The sequence below is a fragment of the Macaca mulatta genome, chromosome 5 (assembly GCF_049350105.2).
Source record: "Macaca mulatta isolate MMU2019108-1 chromosome 5, T2T-MMU8v2.0, whole genome shotgun sequence".
NCBI classification, from domain to species: Eukaryota; Metazoa; Chordata; class Mammalia; order Primates; family Cercopithecidae; genus Macaca; species Macaca mulatta.
Window position 1 is genome coordinate 57,207,808 of NC_133410.1, and position 20,761 is coordinate 57,228,568.

The 20,761-nt window shown below is 41.1% G+C and overlaps 1 protein-coding gene and 1 long non-coding RNA gene across 9 annotated transcripts in view; one reads left to right on the forward strand and one right to left on the reverse strand.

Annotated features, from left to right (window-relative positions):
* SHROOM3 (shroom family member 3) overlaps positions 1-20,761 on the reverse strand; it is a 348,763-nt gene that overhangs the window by 174,834 nt on the left and 153,168 nt on the right. The window lies entirely within an intron of this gene.
* LOC114678319 (uncharacterized) overlaps positions 16,485-20,761 on the forward strand; it is a 35,388-nt gene continuing 31,111 nt past the window's right edge. The window contains exon 1 of the long non-coding RNA XR_003729661.2: positions 16,485-19,234. This is a non-coding gene — a long non-coding RNA (uncharacterized LOC114678319). The remainder of the gene's footprint in view (positions 19,235-20,761) is intronic.

A 20,761-nucleotide genomic window follows, 5' to 3' on the forward strand; every position in this document is an offset into this window, starting at 1 on the left:
CCAGATGATTAGTGACGTTGAGCATCTTTTCATGTGCTTATTGGCCATTTGTATATCTCCTTTAGAAAAATGTCAGCTCAAGTCCTTTGCTCATTTTTTAATCAGATTGCTTGTTTTGTTGTTGTTGTTGAGTTTTGGAGTTCTTTATATATTCTGGATATTAACACTTTGTCAGACATCTTATTTGCAAGTATTTTCTCCTATACTCCTAAGTTTTATTTGGGACCTGAGATTTGCATTTCTAACAAGCTCCCAGGTAATGCTGCTTGTCCAGGGCCCAAGATTTTAAAACCACTGCTTTCCAAAGCAAGTGTTCAGCACTTTCCATGTATTAACTCACCCGAGCCTCATATTATCATTTTGTTTTACCAAGGCAGAAATGGATTCTCAAAGAGATGAGGTAACTTGCTCAAGGTTATTCCAGTAAGTGGTAAAGCAGGGGATTTCCCCCAGGCCTTCTGACCTGACACTGTGCTATACGATGCGATGCGATGCGATGCGATGCGATGCGATGCTATGCTATACCATCTCTGTCCAGTCAATCAAATCAGCTTTCCAGAGAGTATAATCTAATGACCAGGCCAATGGACTGAGAGAACAACAGGTGATGCTTTGCAAGCTCTGCCTCTTTTTCTTTAAATCAGAACTCAAATACCAGCCCCCTTTTCTTGAATGTTGCATTCTGGCTTCATTAAGATGAGTTTATTGAGTAAAAGGAATCTGCTCTAAGGTAATGGGGAAAATGGTAGTGAGGGGAGAGAGACAGGGTGGGGGACACTTGCCAAAGTGAAGCTGGACCAGGCTCACTGATGAACGAATGCCCTCACTCGAGAGCTAAAAACTGAGCTTTGGTAGACTAGGCAAGTGTTGTGCCTTCTTCCCAAGGTGGTGTATGTTTGGACATTTCCTCAATAGCAGCTCTATTCAGTCAGGTCCACAACCATCCCATATGAGGCTTTTCTTTGTGTGCAGGAGGAGAAGGCATCCCTCAGCCTATGTAGTCAGCCTCACAGATGGCTGGCCAGGCCAGTGAAGTAGGGGTGGGTTGCAGGCCCCTGGTGCTACCTAACAGGGCACTGTTTTGGAGTGAACAGCCTGCACAGCTAGAGGTTAAAGCAAGATGAAATGAAGTATGTCATCAGTACTCTTGCTATATTTTAACAACCTTCATAAAGGTTAATGCTACTATTGGTTAAAAGGGCTTGGGAATATATAAGGTCTCCCAATTACTCATCTCCATGGATTACCAAGGGCTGGTGGCAACTATGCCCTATGGGTAAAAACAATTCATGGTTTTGTGATGCCCACATAGTGACTTATTCTGATGTAAAGACAGCTATTTAAAGTCTGCCTTGAAACTCCGTCCTTTATTAACCATGAGAAAAAAAAATTCACCCCTCATAGAAACCACCAACAGCATTATTGCAGAACCTGTTGCTTTTGTGTTAGACTTTACAGCTGCAAACTGAAACCTGGTGGTTTGTGGTCAGTAATAAATAGAAAATGTGGAGGTCCCTGGATGAAGACATGAATTTTTATTTGTCTTCAGATATTGACATTCCCCAGAGCCACCATAACAAAAACAGAATTAAGATGCAAAAGGAATTCAAGACTTGCCTTTGCTATCCCAAGTCTGGGAATCTTTTCAAATTTAAATGAATATCTGTCAAACTAATTAAGAGAAGATGCAATGCTCTTGTTCTGTGCTCATTAGAGAGCAACTTACTGGTCATAAATTCCTCAGGGTGTGGGAGTGAATAGGTCTCTACCCTCTAGCTTAAGATTCTTGGCTTTGTTTATTTCCAGTTCAGTCTGTTCATCTCCTAGACCCAGAAGGACCACAAAACATGTACTAAATTAAGCTTTAATTCCATAAAACAAAAATAGATCAGATTTTGATATGTTGCAACTGATGCTTTTAGTCAATAAAACTGGAGGAAATGATGAGTATTTGTTTGTATTTGAATGGCATCTTTTTTTCACAAGATGCTTTATATTCCTGATCACACTGCAAATCTCAAATGTTTCACACACACACACATAAAAATATTACACACACTCACACACGTGCACTCACACACATTTTTGAACACATTGCCATTTTTGAAGATTTTGAAATTGAGGTAGAGTAAGCTGATTTGGTAAAAAAATATGCATATTGTCAGAGTCAGAGTAGAGTTTAACATACCAAGACCACTATCTGCAAGCTGCTACGGCATTTTTTGGACTCCTGCCAGCTACCCAGTACAATACTACATATGTAATTTAATGTATAATGCATGTAATTTATACTCCCAAGAACTCTAGAGGTAAAAGTTTTTACTCCCATTTTATTTATTTATGTACGTACGTATGTATTTATTTTTTGACAGGGAGTCTTGCTCTGTTGCCCAAGCTGGAGTGCAGTGGTGTGATCTCGGCTCACTGCAACCTCTGCCTCCAGGGTTCAAGCGATTGTCCTGCCTCAGCCTCCCAAGTAGCTGAGATTACAGGCACCTGCCACCAGGCCCAGCTGATTTTTGTATTTTAGTAAAGATGGGATTTCACTATGTTGGTCTCGAAATTCTGGCCTCAAATGATCCACCCACCTCCCAAAGTGCTGGGATTACAGGTGTGAGCCACTGTGCCCAGCCTTTACTACCATTTTACAGATACAAAAACTGACATTCAGAGTAGCTAACGTGCAACACACTGGTAAGCAGCAGTCGGTAGTAAGCATAACACTTAAAAATATTTGTTTGTTTAAAATACATAGTATTCGTTGGCTCACACCTGTAATCCCAGCACTTTGGGAGGCCGAGGCGGGCAGATCACAAGGGCAAGAGATCAAGACCATCCTGGTCAACTTGGTGAAACCCCGTCTCTACTAAAAATACAAAAATTAGTTGGGCGTGGTGGCGGGCGCCTGTAATCCCAGCTACTCAGGAGGCTGAGGCAGGAGAATCGCTGGAACCCAGGAGGCGGAGGTTGCAGTGAGCCAAGATTGCGCCAATGCACTCCTGCCTGGCGACAGAGAGAGACTCTGTCTCAAAAAAAACTATATATATATCTATATATATATGTGTGTGTGTGTGTGTATGTGTATAAATATGTATATATGTGTATATATGTATATATGTGTGTGTATATATATATAGAGAGAGAATATTGTGCCTTTAACACATTTTCAGAACTATGAAATGATAAAGAGTGATTCTGTATCAAAAGTATTATTATAGAATTAAATTTAACTGTAGCTATTAGAATTTTTACCAAGTGTCTTTAAAGTCACATTTTAGAAAACAAGGATTTTTCCCATCTATTTAAAAGCACACATCTTTTCATTTTGTTTTTGTTTTTGTTTTTGCTCTGGGATTTGTGCCACTGAAAAAATATTTTCCCCCTCTTCAGCAACTTAATTAGGTTTTTTCCCTTTGTTGTCACTTAGCTAAGTTACATAGTTCTCTCAACAACTAAGCAATTCTATTTGACCATTTCTTTATAGTTTCCTTTTGCTATTTATTTCTTAAATAGGATTATTTTAATTTCTGCTTACCTAAGTTTGAGGAACGAGTCATACCTGCCTGTTCTCTGACAGTTTAAGGGGATACAGAATGGGATGTGTTGAGGCTAAAAGGCATGCCAAATTCAAATCTAATTTATAGTGCTCATTATTTTTCAACTTTTCTTAGAATTTTTATAATGAGAACTATTCTCTCCCACTAGAATGCAATAAAATGGTGCCTCGATATCTCTCTGCCGGGCTGTATGTCATTTAGTTATTTCCTGGATAAATCCTGGCTGTTGATTTCTCCACTTGTTTTTAATTAAAGTTCACTCTGATGATGCTGTCATGGCCATGACTCCACTGCTGCACCGACACCATTGAAGTCATCATGAAATAGGGCTGACTGATCTTCCTACAACAAATCTTTCCACACGTACACTCATACTGATGCTTTTACCAGCATGGGGGCATTACTTTTCAAGCCTGCATTTGAGCTGTATAAGAGGTATTTAAATCCAAATCAGTTAATGTTTATTAGTAATGCTTCGTTCAGCACTATATCAAAGGTGCATGTGCCTTGACCCTTGAGGAATTCAATCCAGGGAAATATATTAGATTGATTTTTGGCATTTTAGAGACAAAATGTACCCTAGAGATAAACTAGTTCACATTTTTGGTTTTATAGACAAGTAACTCCTTAGCCTTATATAGTCTGGTAATTGTTTACTTACTACAAATTCAATCTAAAATCAACAGAATAAATTCCTAGAAATCTTATTCTGAATGCAAGGTCACTTTTGTCTTATAAAACTTACTATTTTAGTGTTTCAAAATCCCTACTATTTCTCTTTCCTATACTGCCTTAGATGGTTATTATTTCAAAAGTTTCAGACATTGTCTAACAATTACCAACATCAATGCTTAAAAAAATGATTTCTAATATTTTCATGGTATCCTTTAGGTGTATGGTTCCCATTTGAACATTTTAATGAGGACATTCAAACTTTCAAGAGATCATTTTGATCAAGCACCTTTGCTCAACAGAATAACACACAGACAACTTAGATACCACCCTAAATTTAGTTGAGCTCAAAAGTAATCATGTGTCTTTATGTAGGAGAGCAGGTGAGACATGTTCTAGAAAATAAATTGAAAACCCAAAGCTGCAAAACCATCTTTACCTGTTTGTGTACAGCATTTTGATCCTATCATGCATTAGGAACAATAAATATTACACAACATGTCAGCAACTTGGCATAAATATAGCCAGACCATATTTGATATCAACATCTTTTAAAGTACAATCAACCAATAGCCCCCAAGAATTACAACAGGCTAAAAGAGTTGAAAGCATCCTCTTCCAAGGCAGCCAGAGGCTCCAATTCTAATATACGTCCTCTGCTGCCTGAAGACTGAGATGCTCTAGAGGCTTAAGAATACAATATGCAGCCAGGCGCAGTGGCTGCAATTCCAGTACTTTGGGAGGCTGAGGTGGGTGGATCATGAGGTCAGGAGTTCGAGACCAGCCTGGTCAACATAGTGAAACCCCATCTCTACTAAGAGATGGGGTGGCAGGTGCCTGTAATCCCAACTACTCGGGAGGCTGAGGCAGGAGAATCACTTGAACCAGTGGGGCAGAGGTTGCAGTTAGCTGAGATCATGCCACTGCACTCCGCCTGGGAGACAGTGCAAGACTCCATCTCAAAAAAAAAAAAAGAATACAAGATGCTTGTTCTCACTCATACGTGGGAGTTGAACAATGAGAACACATGGACACAGGGAGGGGAACATCACACTCTGGGGCCTGTTGCGGGGTTGGGGGCTTGGGGAGGGATAGTGTTAGGAGAAATACCTAATGTAAATGACGAGTTGATGGGTGCAGCAAACCAACATGGTACATGTATACCTATGTAACAAACCTGCATGTGCACATATGGTGCACATGTGTCCTAGAACTTAAAGTATTTAAAAAAAATACTTATTCCATTTTGGTGGTCTTATTCCATTATTTCATATGGTCATACTGCATAGAAAGGCAGAGGCTTTGCTCATATAAATCAATCAATAAATGTCCTGTTAGTTGTAAAGTATGGTTTTTGTTGTTGTTGTTTGTGTTTTTTGTTTTTTGGTTTCTTTTTGAGACAAAGTCTCATTCTGTCGCCCAGGCTGGAGTGCAGTGGAGCAATCTTGGCTCACTGCAACCTCCACCTCCCGGGTTCAAGTGATTCTCCTGCCTCAGCCTCCCAAGTAGCTGGGACTACAGGTGCGTGCGACCACACCCAGCAAATTTTTTGTATTTTTAGTAGAGATGGGTTTCACCGTGTTAGCCAGGATGGTTTCAATCTCCTGACCTCATGATCTGCTCTCCTTGGCCTTCCAAAGTGCTGGGATTACAGGTGTGAGCCACCGCGCCCCGCCAAGTATGTGTGTTTAAAAGATAACTATCTCAAGGAACATGTGGAATCACAATTAGGTGCGTTTATACCACATTACACTTGGGCAAGCTGCAATGACTCTATCCATCAGTCCATCTTTAGTACAAATACAGGAAATAAAATACAACGCCACAACAATGATGACAATAAAAATAATGTATCTTGAGCATTTACTATGTGCTAGTTACATGCACAACTCATTCTTATAATCACCTTCTAACAAAAATACTATGACTGTTCTCCTCATTTGAAGATAAGGAAACTGAGGTATAAGGAGGGAAGTGATCTGTCTAAGGTTGCACAGTCACAGAGTGTCAGTGGCAGAGCCAGGATTTTAATACAAGCAGTCTGGCTCCAGGGTCCACCATACTAACTCTTCTGTCATATTTGTATAGTGAGTTCCACTGAAGTATCTGGAGATACATTCACATTTATCATAATGAAAAGTAATTTGTTTTCCTAGAGGCTGGACCAAGAGAGATCCAATTTAACACCAACCTATTTCATATAATGAAGTTTATTTATTGTAATTAAATTTAATTTTGCCTACTATATATCAATATATTGCCACTAGTAAGCCCCAGAACTGGGTAATCTTTCCAGATAAAGCAAAAGCATTCTAAGGGGGAAAAAAAAAAACAAGAAAATTAACATAAGGCTGTATCATTTATTATAAATTTCTATATTTTAACAGTTTTCAATAGACAAATACATAGAAAAATGTATATTTAACTTTATATGTTGTAAGATATAAATACATAAAATCTAGGAGAGAAATCCTTTGCCCAACATTTCTTTTTCCTATAGGTGATGACCTACAGGACTTTGTAATTTTTTTTAGTTATTCTTAAAATCATTTGAGTTTTCTTTGTATTAGGAGCAGTACTTATCATAAGGATTGGGATGGTAAGTACTCAATAAATAGTTCATAAAATAAGTCAAGGAAAACAGAGGAGAAAGATTGAAAGGAACATTCTGTAATTGCTCCTGGATGGCTTCACGCTTGGCAAGTATTTGAAAAGCCAACTTTCCCTTTCCTTGAAGGGGAGTGTTGAAATGTGAAGACATTTCCTCAACCAACTTCTTTCTTTCTTCAGCTCTCTTTATCACCACAAAACAGCTGTGTGTCCACAGGGTGCTGAACCAATCAGCTGAGAAGTGAACCCTTGAATCAACCTGGTTGTTCTTTTTTTGCACCTACAATCTTTCAAGCACCTGGCCTGAAGACTTTGGGGACTGAATTGTCTGACAATTTGAGAGCTATATATGAAGAAGATAGTCCAGACTAAACCTATAAGAAAGTAGAAGAGTAAGGCCGGGCGTGGTGGCTCACACCTGTAATCCCAGCACTTCGGGAGGCCAAGGTGAATGGATCACCTGAGGTCAGGAGTTGGAGACCAGCCTGGCCACCAACATAGTGAAATCCTGTTCCTACTAAAAGTACAAAAAATTATCTGGGCCTCGTGGCACACCTGTAGTCCCGGCTACTCGGGAGGCTGATGCAGGAGAATCGCTTGAACCTGGGAGGCTAAGGTTGCAGTGAGCCGAGATCATGCCACGGCACTCCAGCCTGGGCGATAAATAAATAAAAAAGAAAGTAGAGGAGTACATTTTCCTTACATAACCTGAAGAAAATAATTTGAATGAACAGGATGGCTAATTTCTTGCTGAAAGAGACAGTCCAGCGGTAGAAGCTCCTAACAGCTGTTATTTTACTCAGTGTTTCTCAGCCTTGGCACTACTGAGAACTGGGGCCAGGTAATTCTTTACTGGGGGACCTTTCCTGTGTATTGCAGGATTTTGGCAACATCCCTGACCTCTACCCACTAGATGCTAGTAGCATGACCCCCTCCCCACACCACACACAGTTGTGACTATCAAAAATGTTTCCAGATATTGTTAAATGTCCCCTGGAGGGAAATAGCCTCTAGCTGAGAACCACTGATGTACATTTTTAACCACCACCAAATTTTATGTCCCTTTTATAGCAAACTATGGGTGGCTAATTTTAAACACTCTGAAAACTTCTCTTCCTTCTCAAAGGCATGGGATAACGCAAAAGTAATTGTGGCTTTTACCGTTAAAGTAATTGCAAAAACTGAGATTACTTTTGCACCAACCTTATAGATTTTAGAGTAGTATAAAAATACAGACTTTCCACTTTTCCTAGTTCCTGATTCTGTTTCATTTTTGTGGTTGCTTCATGAGGATTCAGTGGCAATCAAAACCAGGAATACTTCAACACATATTTCTTATCTCAGGTATTCTTACAATATTAACTCCTGAATTCTCACCACTCCCTTTTCTACAGGTGAGATAAGAAAAATACTCGTTCGTTTTCAGTTACAATACAATATAAAAATGCTGTTAATTTGTAAAAGCGTTTAATGGGAGTATTTATAAGAATTTCCATATTGCACCTATGGGCAATGAAAACTGGCAGCACCATCAGGAACATTCCAGAGCAATGACCAAAGTTACAGTCACCCGGTGTCTTATCAAGACCATTTCTTGATAAGAAAGTTGAAGTACATTTTCTTTAGGCGCTATTAGCTGCTGAAGCCATGGACTGGTAGTTAATTAATGTGCGTTGCTGAATTATTAATGTAATATCAAGTGTAGCTTCAGTGGCCTATTGTATCCTAGGAAAACACCTTGATCGTGTGAAAGCCGAAAGTACCACAGTTTTCTGCCTTCTTTCCAGTGATTTCTATAGTCTAATGGTATGCTTCTCTGTCCCAAGCATAATCAGCACAGTATCTCCAGATACGTCAGGAAGGAGCAAGCCATGTATATAACCTGCTCTTTGACTCACGTGGCATGGAACTCTTTCTCCTCAGGTTAACCCACAAAGAAGGCAACGTGATACATACAGCCAGCATCTAATAGATGCAGGCCCAAGGAATAATCAAAGGCTGCAAAAGCAACTCTTATTTATTTATTTATTTATTTATTTTTTGAGACAGGGTCTCACTCGGTCACCCAGACTGGAGTACAGTGGCACAATCATGGCTCACTGCAGCCTTGACCTCCTGGGCTCAAGCCATCTTCCCACCTCAGCCTCCTGAGTAGCTGGGACTTACAGGTGTGTGCCACTACACCTGGCTAATTTTTTTTTTTAAATGTTTTTGTAGAGAAAGGGTCCACTACATTGTCCTGGGCTCATTGATCCTCCTACCTCGGCCTCCCAAAGTGCTGGGATTCCAGGTGTCGTATCTTTTCTTGATATCTGAACACTGGCATTAATAACAAGTGCAGTAGCACCAACAAAGCTCATTTCCACAGCCACCACTCATGACCAGCATGTGGCCTGCAGATCCTATGCCAAGCACTCCACTTTCCTTGTCCCTTAACCCTCATAACAGCTCCATGAGGAAACCATATTTCCCTACATTTTACAGACAAGGTTCACAGAGATAAGTATTCTGCCCAAAGTGACAGATGGTGATGAACTAGGAATTCAAACCCAGAACCATTCAACTTCAAAGCCTGTGCTAGGACACCATCACGATAAGCACAGGGAGACAGAAAGAACGCTGCTGACATGTCCACCATCAGAAACAAAACAAAAAACTGCTTTCTCCAAAACAATGAGAAAGGGTCTAAGGTACCTGAGATTTATATTATTTTCATCTTGAAAGAAAGAATAAAGGAGATGAACTAGCTTTCTGCAGCTGGGCATTACTCTCCGACCTATCTTGACTGGGCAAACTATCCACTACAGGAGATTTTGCTGTACTTGAATGGGATCACAATGCAAAAGACCCTACAGTTTCCTTTCAGATCAATTACTCATTCTCTGAAGGGACACAACTCAGGATCAAGGGCTTTTTCCTCTGTCTCAAAAGCTACTACTGAAGCCTTCCTTTTAATCTTTAACCACTGTGATTATATAAAGAACATTTTTATTGTTATTATTCAACAGGTAACACCTCAGCACACACTATGGCAAAGTTTTTGGGTTTACTGATCTTTAATGGGATGTGATAATCTCCCGCTGAGCTGCTAAAGCTAAAACCCTAGGAGTCATCCTCCTCGCCTTGCTCCCCTGCACCCAAGCAGCCAGCCCGTCACCAAGTCTACCTGCTGTACCTTCTGGATATTCAATGCATCACTTCCTTTCCTTCCCCTCCCACAGCTGTCATTCAGGCCCTCATTATTTTTCACCTGTTCCAGCCTTTTCTCACTAGTTTACTTTCCTTTGGACTTAACATCTTCAAAACCACCTCCCAAAGTGCAGCCAGAGTCGTCTTTCGCAAGCACAAGTCTGATTTTGTCACTACTCTGCCTTTTAATTATTTATTAATGCCCCATCACCTTTCTGGGTTCTGTTCAAAGTCATGAGCATCCTCACACATACTCTTTAGTCAAAGAATACTAAATACACTCAGACAGGGCTACCCCCTGCCCATGTGGCCCCTTGTCAAACCAGAAAAAGACACCTCCTCCAGGTGGATACAGCTGCACCAGGGGGTGAAGCCCAGGCTGAACATTAGCCCCTGCTCCCCACTTCCTGGCCACCCCTATCCCATCCCCACCTTGTCTTTTAGCAGGTCACAAGTATGCCATCAGCCCTGCAGCCCTGACTTAAGGTTCTCTTTGAGTACCTCTCTGCCTTTGCATAAGCTACTTTGTCTAGCTAGAATGCTTTCACTCACTAAATTCATCTACCAAACACCTGTTCATCCTTCCAAAGATCAAAACAATCATCCTCCTGCAAGAAGCTTTCATCTTTTCTACGCTACCCGAAAAACTTCATTATAGCATGCCTGTTATAATCATAGATTTTCCTATCTACTTTCACCAGTAGATGCTGCATTCTCTGAAAGCAAGAACCTGGTCCTTCAGATTTGCATGCTCACAAAGCCTAGCACAGTGCCTGGGAGATTGTAGACAAATAGTTGCTAAATGCCAAACAAACAAATAAATGCTGACTTCCTGTCTTAGCCTTGTCACCCTGTTAGATGGGGGCCTTTTGCTTCCCCCACACCCAGCAATTTGGAGATTACACCATGGGATCTGCTTCCTCAAGTTACACAATCCCTACTCAAATGGCTAGAAGCCAGATCTCATTTAGCAATTATTTCATTAGCCTATGATTAAGAAGAATAAACATCTTGGATTTCAGCTTCCTGTCCCCTCTCGGCAAGTTCACTAATAGATCTGTCACTGAACATTTTGTCCTTCACTGGATCCAACTCCTTTCTTTCATCTTCTCCTTCTCCCTGACTTGTTCTACTTAACAAGAGCCATCCAGCTGGAGGGTGGCTGCGTGGGAATTTGTGAGACTCTCTACTTTCACAAATGTTTATACCATTTTCATAACAAAATAGTAAAAATAAACATTAAAAAAAATCTATCCATACTTCCTGAATGACAGTCTCAATGTCTCATATTTCCACCTTCCAAGGGATTTTTCTCATTAGTCCAACTGGCCTGCCCCGATGGCCACACTGATTTTGTTTATGACTTCACTCTGCTCTCCTAGTCACTTGCTCCTCAAATCCTTTACTAATTTCCCACTGATAGGAATCCACAATTCTCTTCTCCTATTTAAGTCAAGCCAAAAGGAATACAGCCACCAGATTTAAACTCCCTGTCAAAGGCACTTGTATATCTGAAATCAAGTCATTTTATTTATGAAAAAATGTACTTGTCAGTAGGGTGGTTTCTTTCGCTGAGTCGCTTTAGGAAAGACTTGGCAGATATTAAACCTTTTATCAGAGACAGAGGTTACTGTCTCTCCATTGCTATCTATTATAGGAGAACAGGTCCCGATCAAGCCCCAGTTGAAGGGGTGAGGCTAGACCAGCTCTTCCTCAGCTATAGGCAGAGCTGTTCGCATTGCTGCTGGTGCGACCTGGTGCTGGCGCGAGGCTGAGTTTATCAGGTGATAAGGCTCTAGAGCTGTGGGGCACATGGGGTAGAGTCCAGTGATGGCTCTGGGGTGAGCCAGGGCCACACACTAGTAGATGTGGGGGACAGAATCCCAGAAGCTTAGGATAATGCTTCTGATGGGATTTTGTTATTGTTGCAAATGACACAGTGACCCACAGAGAAATTCAAGCAAAAATGGGAATTTCTTGGGAAGGCCAGGGATGGAGATGGCCTCAGGGACTGGAAATTATTGTCAGGTTCTTCCTTGGGAGAGGCAGCATCCATTGGAGTGTGTGTGTGTGTGTGTGTGTGTGTTTCTCTGTGCCTATATACCTACCTATACATCTAGACACAGTCATGCATTGCTGAACAATAGGGATATGTGACAAGAAATGCCCGATTAGGCAATTTCATCGTACAAACACCATAGACAGTATTTATACAAACCTAGATGTTATATACAACATCTTTTGCTTTTCTTTTTAGAGACGGGGTCTTGCTCTGTTGCCCAGGCTGGAGTACAGTGGTGTGATCATAGCTCACTGCAGCCTCTACCTCCCAGGCTCAAGCCATCCTCTTGCCTCTAACTCCCGAGTAGCTGGGATCATAGGCACAAGCCACCACACCTGGCTCTCTATTTTTTCATACGAAAATGTCCCAGCACATTACTGAATATCAAACATTTCCCCTACTTGATCTGCAGGGCCAGTATCAAGTACTGTGTATCACTTCTGTGTATGCTCCATTATCAGTTTACGGAACCACTGTCATGCATGGGGTCTGTCATCGACCCAAATGTTATTATGTGGTGCATGAAAGTATATAGATAGCCAGGCACAGCGGCTCACACCTGTAATCCCAGTACTTTGGGAGGCCGAGACGGGCAGATCATGAGGTCAGGAGATCAAGACCATCCTGGCTAACACAGTGAATAAAATACTACTCTCTATAATACACGTCTCTACTAAAATACAAAAAAAAAAAAAAAAATTAGCCAGGCGTGGTGGCGGGCGCCTGTAGTCTCAGCTACTCGGGAGGCTGAGGCAGGAGAATGGCATGAACCCGGGAGGCGGAGCTTGCAGTGAGCCAAGATTGCGCCACTGCACTCCAGCCTGGGCGACAGAGTGAGGCTCCATCTTAAAATAAATAAATAAATAAATAATAAAAAATTAAAAAAAAAAAAGAAAGTATATAGATAGAGAAAGCAAGGTGAAAAAAAAAAGACCTCACTTTTATCTTTGCAATAGGATTCAGTGTGTGTGCATGCAGGGGTAAAGTACACAGAAAACAACCACAGTGCAGAGAACTTTGGGTTTACCTTATCCCAGATTAACAACTACAAGAGTTCTGCCTCCTCTTAGACTCCATGTACAAAAAGACAAAATTCCAAAGAAATACTCCGATTCAGCTGGCTTAGACACTTGCTTATCTAAAACAGCCCTCATAATTGTTTACTCAGTGGTCACTGTTCCCTGTTTTACTCCATAAGGATAATTTTGATTCCATTGCAGCATCAGATAATGACATGCTCAGAAAGTCAGCTCCTTCATCACCCCAAGGGATTAACCATACTATTCATGGTAATCTGACTCCCTGCCAGTTACTAGTGTAGACAAGGATATAGGACATAAGCCTAACTAATGAGATCTGACTCGCAAAAAAAGAGAGTTTGCAGGAGGATATTTTAAAAAGTATTTCTCATTCTTGATGAAATACACAAAACTAGAACTCCTTCCCTTCTTTGGACAAGGCTCTGTGAGGACGTGATGCCTGGAGCTGCAGCAAACACCTTGCAACCATGAGGAACAAACGTAAGGAAGAAAATCATCATGCTAAGGGTAGTAGAATGAAAATACAGACAAACCTGGAGCTTTGATGACATCACTATGCCACTAAATTAACCCTGGCACCATGTCTTTCAGAAAGCCAGTCTACAGACAAAGCAATGGAACTGATGTTCAAAGTCAGCTGAAGTGAACAACTATGCAATCCAAAAAGAAAGTGAATAGCTGCCTACTTTCTAAATGATAATAAGAGTTAATGGTTACTGAGTTCCTATTACATGTCAGGCAGTGTTCCAAGTGCTTTATATGTATTATCTCACTTAAACTATACAACAACACAACAAGGTAGAAACTTTGATTATTCTCTACTTTTTAGTAAAGTAAATGAAGTTCAGAAATGTTAGGTAACTTACCCAAAGTCACAAATTCATCAATGCCAAGGTTGGAACTCACACACAGGCCTTCTGACTCTAAGAGTTTTTACCACTAGGTTAATGTTGAGGTGTTTCTGGCTTCCTACAGTTGGATTTCAAAAGCTTCCTTCATATCCTGATATCTTCGTCTCTTTTTATTTGAGCTGGTCTGAGTGAGTTTATGTTCATTGCACCCAAATGTTCCCTTAGACACTGGCATTGTCAAGATTCAGGCTTCCTTTCTCTACTCCATAACAAATCTGTGAGTCTCAATGTCCATTTGTTAAATGCACCAAATCCAGATCACACAGTAAAGCCCTGATTTAGTGGAACTCATGGCATTCCAATGGTTCCCTGTTCCCTCCCCAATTGTCACATAGTAGGTGTCTGACATCAGGGTCCTTTGGAGCTACACTTCCAGTGCAATGTGATTTATTAATTAAACTATGAATGAGTACCTAATAAGGGATGAAATTGTTGACACTGGTTCAAACACTGTAATTGTTCCATGATGTCCTCACCTCTAATTTTATGTTTTTTAACTTTTCAAAGTTAAAGTTTTTATGTAAATGACATCCTGCGATTACATACATCTCTGTGACTCTTGAGACTAGGAAGGCATTTCTATGGCCTTACTATTGTTTATTCATGTCACACCCTCACTCCCTCACTCGGTCAACAAATATTTGAGTATCTGCATGCACCAGGCACTACACGAGGCACTGGTATCAATAGGTTATGTTCTCTGCCCTCACAGAGGGCAATAAAATGTAATAATACGCCATATCAGTTTTCCCTCTAAATCAACAGGAGAGCTAAAACAAATAAAAAGAGCACATAGGATTAGACATTTTGTGGATGAGAAATCCAGTGTAGCAGCTAAAAGCAGACTCTGTTGACCGATGACCTGGGTTCAAGTCCCTGCCACTGTGTGACTTTGGATTAGTTCCCTGTATCTCAATTGTTTAACCTGTTAAATGGGGACAAAAACTGTAGCTCTGTCATTGGGTTAAGAGAGATAGCATTTTTGCAAATCACTGAGAATGTAATAAGCACTACAGAAACATTTTTCCAAAAGAAAAAAAGAGCTCCAGTCCACTCTACCCACTGATCATAACCGAGCAACCTGGCAGCCAGCAGTAGTGATGTGACAACACTGGAAACTACAAACAGGAACACAGTATCATCAGTGTTGGGAACTGGGGTTCCGGGCACCAGGACCAGGGTGACACTGCAGGAAAATGACTCCTCTAGCCACTGCCCCTAAGTGAAATAGGGCTTCTACAATCAGTTGCTTCTGGCTCTCAGAATTCCCAAACTAAGGCGTCAGTTAAAGAGAATTTAAGGTGACTTTTCCTGAATAATTTGGTTTTTAATAAGCAGATCTTGGAAGGATGAAGCAGAAGCACAAATTTGGAAGGGATCTTAGAAGTCAAGCTCTCACCCAAATTTTTAAAAAGAGTTTACATTGCTTAATAATTAGAGGAATGCCATAAAGATTACTGATTTACAACTAAAAATATACAACATATGTCATCAAAAATAGTGGAACTCATGAAGCCAGAAGATTAGAACTTGACCAACTAAATAAATAACAGGGCCAGTCATCATGGGTGGTTTTATCATTCTTTCAGATTTATATTAAATTATATCATCCATGTTCTTTACTGTCTTTGGGTTGAAGAGGTAAAAACATGGTACCTTTCTGGGTCATTAATTACATGATCTCTGGTAGGATCCCAAATCCACTAAGGGTTATTTCTTAACTCCAAAGGGGTTCTTTTGGTATGTCATGTGGATAAACTCAAACCCCTCTGACTATTGACTGATTACTCAAACTCTCCTGAAATATTTCCAACGATGAAGGTGCACAGTTTTAGACAGATCTTTTCATTCATTGAGCATCTCTAGTTATCATCAATAATTCCTTTTGTTGCTCCCAAACTGCTTATGGTGGTTCTGGAGCAAGGATATCCCTGACTCTAAATGATGGTCTTCATATGCTTGGAGAAAAGGATTCCCTGACTTGTTCTAATTTCCTGAGCTAGTCATCACTCGACATGAGTTATGACCCAAGTCCCTCAGTTTCAAAGGAGGAGATCAACAGAATCTACACATTCAAAGGGGTGTCCAGGAAGAGCATTTTGAGAAAGGGTCCCTGAAGTGCCCTGAAAGGTAATCTTGCTTCTGGACTCTGGGGAGAAGAAAAGCACATTGACGCCTTATTTTCATTATATCTGCAATATGCTCCTCCCTACCTCGAATCCTGCCGCCTAGAAAAGGGAATTGATATCAAGACTCAAACATGAGTGCATTGTGAGATCATGCAAATTCAGTGGAATTCAACAAGACTTTTGTAGCTGAAATTGGAACCAAATGTCTCAAAATACACCTGTCCCTAGACAGCATGGACTTAGTACTTTCAAAATGGAAACAATGATTTAGCTTAATCAGGGCCAGTTTTTTAAAAGTAAGCTTTATTTCTCTGTAGGTGTGACAATATAGACTTGGAACCTTCTCAGCTGATAGAATTTAATATTTAAGAGGCCAAGGTTGGGAGTTTAATTCTCATAAAAAACAATTAACTTTGATCAAAACAAAGCTCTGTGCTGTGTGCTCACATCATTCCATCCTTAAATCCCAGACTACATAGTGGTAATAATAAATAAATGGATGACAGCTAACAAGTACAGAAGATTTTTTTGTGTGCTAGGCACTCTATGGAAGGCTTTGCACAAATTATTTCATTTAATGCTCACAACTGCTCTGTGAAGCAAGTTCTCCTAGGATTTATTCAGAGTAAAAGCTAACTGCCTCCCAGTGACCCACTCTGTCTCTCTGCCCCTGCCACATTCTGCTCCACCCACACTGGCCTCCCAGCTCTTTCCCAAACACATCTGCCCCAGGGCCTTTGCACATGCTCTTCTCTCTGTCAGCAGTGCTCCCCAGGTAACCTTCAAGGCTCATTTTCTCTTCTCTTTCAAGTTTTCCTTTAAATATCATCTTCTTAGCAGGTCCTTCCACCGCCCCCTAGAAAATTGCAATACCCTCTCTGCCATCATATGACATACTTCTCTGCTTTATGTATTTTCCATAGCAGTTATCATTTTCTAGCCTATAATACAATTGACGTATTTTTGTGTTATCTGACTTGTTACCTGTGTCACTTGACTAGAAACGTGTGCCAGAATTTTTGTCTACTTTTGTTCACAGTTCTTTTTTTTTTTTTTTTTTTTTGAGGCGGAGTCTCGCTCTGTCGCCCAGGCTGGAGTGCAGTGGCGCGATCTCGGCTCACTGCAAGCTCCGCCTCCCGGGTTCCCGCCATTCTCCTGCCTTAGCCTCCCGAGTAGCTGGGACTACAGGCGCCGCCACCACGCCCGGCTAATTTTTTTTTTTGTATTTTTAGTGGAGACGGGGTTTCATTGTGTTAGCCAGGATGGTCTCGATCTCCTGACCTCGTGATCCGCCCGTCTCGGCCTCCCAAAGTGCTGGGATTACAGGCTTGAGCCACCGCGCCCGGCTTTTGTTCACAGTTCTAAACTTGGTACCTAGAAACCCACCTGATACACGGTAGGCACTTCATAAACATGTGGTGGTTATATTGTATATGGGAGGCAATACGCACAAAGAGGGTAAGAGTCAGGCCTTTTGCAGAAAGAAAAACCTCATTAGGAACCGTGTTTCAGAAACCAAACTTGAAGTACATATCCCTTTCCGGGTAGGTTGGCGCCATTACTAAGGGCAATGTAATAGATCTAAATAACTTGTAAATTGAGGTTGGCGCCATTACTAAGGGCAATGTATTACATTTGAATAATACATAAGTAGCAATACACACCACCAGTCAAGAATAAAAAGAAGTATTCCAAGTGTGTTCCATATTCTGGAATTATGTAACAATAGTCAAAAATCACTTGGAATATTTTGTGACTCTTCTGGGAAATTTTTTGTCACAAAACTTGAGGGAAATGTGCCAAACTAAAAAATGAAGGAGATCTAAAAGTTCTCATGAAAATGTTTTCCCAGGGTTGTGCCACAGCAAGAATGACAGCGTATAATACTTCTTTATAGATGCCATTCAGATTCAAGGATCTTTTCCCAAGTTCCTTTTAGGTGATTATATTTAACCTCCTTAACAATGCAGGAATCCAATTTGCAGATGAGGCACTGTGATCTGAGAGGCTGTGTGCCTTCCTGAAATAGCCCAGTAAGGGGTACAATGCAGAACAGAATAGAATTCTTTTGTCTCTATCTGGCATGCCTGCCCAGGCTTCATGTATTTATCATTTTACAGTGTCTTCTATCCTGAGGGAAAATCCTCAGTTTTTGTAAGTGACTAACTTAATGTCTCATCAATGAAAAAATATAGAACTACAAATATTACTTTCTCTACCTCTTTTTCTGAGGTCGGCTGTTGCACAGATTCAAGAGATTCATACCGGAGGGCATACATCATCATAGTAAAATTAGTGTCTTTGTCTGAAGTTCATTTCACTAACTAAACAGCCAGGCGTATAAAGCTCACATTATTACAGAGGGGGAAAAATGCAGCTGCTGACAGGATCGCTAAGAGCAACAAACACCAGGAAAATCTCTTCTCAAAAAACCACTTTTTTCTTAACCATATTTTTGCTGACTATTTTCTCCACAGCCTTGGAAACTTGTTTTCACCTCCATTCCTTTCCAAAAAAAGAATTTTACCCCGGGGGAGAAAAAAAAATTAAGACCTCAACACCAAGTACAAATTGCTCATTTAAAGAACAGGCATGAAGGATGTGGGGGCTTTTCTTCCTTAAAAGCTCATCACTCTGTAGAAAGAATCTGAAGGCTGTCCTGATTCTTCTTGAGCAATGGAGCAGTTTTTTGGTTTTGTGTGAGTTAATTTTAATTAAAAAAAAAAAAAAAAGCACCATTCTTGAGAAGCTGTTGCTATGAGACTTCCTGGGCCACAACAGATGGCCACAAGAACAGTTCTCAGGCCTGAGCTCCGAGCTCTGAGGCCTCCACTCAGGCATACCATTAACATTCCTGAAATACCTTCGGAGGCAATGCAGGCCAGCCACCTTCAGACGGCTCACCCGCAGCTGGCCTCCCTGGTCAAGGGGCCAGGGTTGAAATTTGTTATAAATGAAATGATCGGGTCTTTCCAGGAAAAAGCCAGAGGTGAGAGGATGCTGTTCTCAATTTAGGCTTCAGGAAAACTTTACCAGCAACCCACTGGAGTTTTGAGTTGTTCAGGTGAGCACATGCCCAATTCATTTCATTGTTTTAATGCTCTCTCTTTCAGTCACAGAGTCATCTGGTTAAGAGAACCAGCATATTTTTGGCCTGAAGCATTTTAGTGCCCACAGAGAACTGCTCAGGGAAAGGTTTAAGGATCCCTGATTTCCCTTTTGACAGAAAGACAAAAACAAAAGGAAAACCGCATGGTATTTGAGGTTCTAATTTCTCACTAACTTCTTGGTAGTGTTGGACAAATTCTTCCACTTCATTCTTTTTCTCTCTCTCTTCCAAACTAGGATAATGATATATGACCTACCTCAGATGGAAGAACTAGTGATCCACAATTAATAAACAACTGAGAAATAATTGCATAAATATCAGGTCACTAAGACCGGGCCTCCACTGCTGTGAGAGTAAAGATAAGGGAAGAACTTGGAGATTCCCTTCAGAGGCTGATTGCTGGGACCCCCGCCCCTGGAGGGCTGATGGGCAATGCTGAACACCGGGTTTAGTGGGCGGAGTCTACTGGTAGCTCTACTGCTTACTAGGGAGCTTTGGTACTTGGAAAAAAAATCAAGTGTTTCTGAGCAGCCATAGCTTCCCAGGGTGGGGCTCATTTACATTCCAACACCAGAGTTTTTGCTTTAAAGCCAGGCTTCCAATGCAGAAGCGAAGTCCTCCTTCAGTGACTGATGCCAGGAGTCTCTTTTTCTGTTTTTTGAGACGGAGTTTCACTCTTACCACCCAGGCTGGAGTGCAATGACACAATCTCGGCTCACTGCAACCTCCACCTTCTGGGTTCAAGCGATTCTCCTGCCTCAGCCTCCTGAGTGACTGGGATTACAGGCATGCACCACCACGCCCAGCTAATTTTGTATTTTTAGTAGAGACGGGGTTTCTCCATGTTGGTCAGGCTGGTCTCAAACTCCTGACCTCAGGTCTTGGCCTCCCAAAGTGCTGGGATTACGGGCATGAGCCACCATGCCCGGCTAGGAGTCTCTTGATCACTTGTGGAACATCAGTCATTCTATCAGTTTCGGTTCACACAAGTTTGTTAAGAGCTTTTATGTCAATGAGATCAGATGATATGCCACCAATACCGCTCTGCAGCTATCATTTGGGTTTCATTTTTTAAACCAGTCAGTCGAACTAAGAAGCAAAATGGTGTGAGACAGCTTAGCTTCATGCCTTCCAAAATCATCCATTTGTCCGAAAGCATACCTTACCACCTGTCACCAAAATGTGATCATTAAGACTGCTGGGGATTTTTTGGTTTATTTTTTGTTTTCTAACAAACATGCCTTTTAGGGGTTTGGCCTAACAAGGAGTGCTACCTTTTCCCTATTAACCAGTGACATTTTAATGAAGTCATCTATGGAGGGGTGCAGGTGAGGAAGCTGTTTCTTTTCCCATGTGTCTAGGGCTACCCAAACTCAGCTTGCTTGTCTATTCCCTATGGCCAGAGCACATTGAGCTAAGGGAGGTCTTCACCCAGCTGTTCAGCTTCTGAACTCACAGGTCTCTCCAACCCCAGGAAAAGTC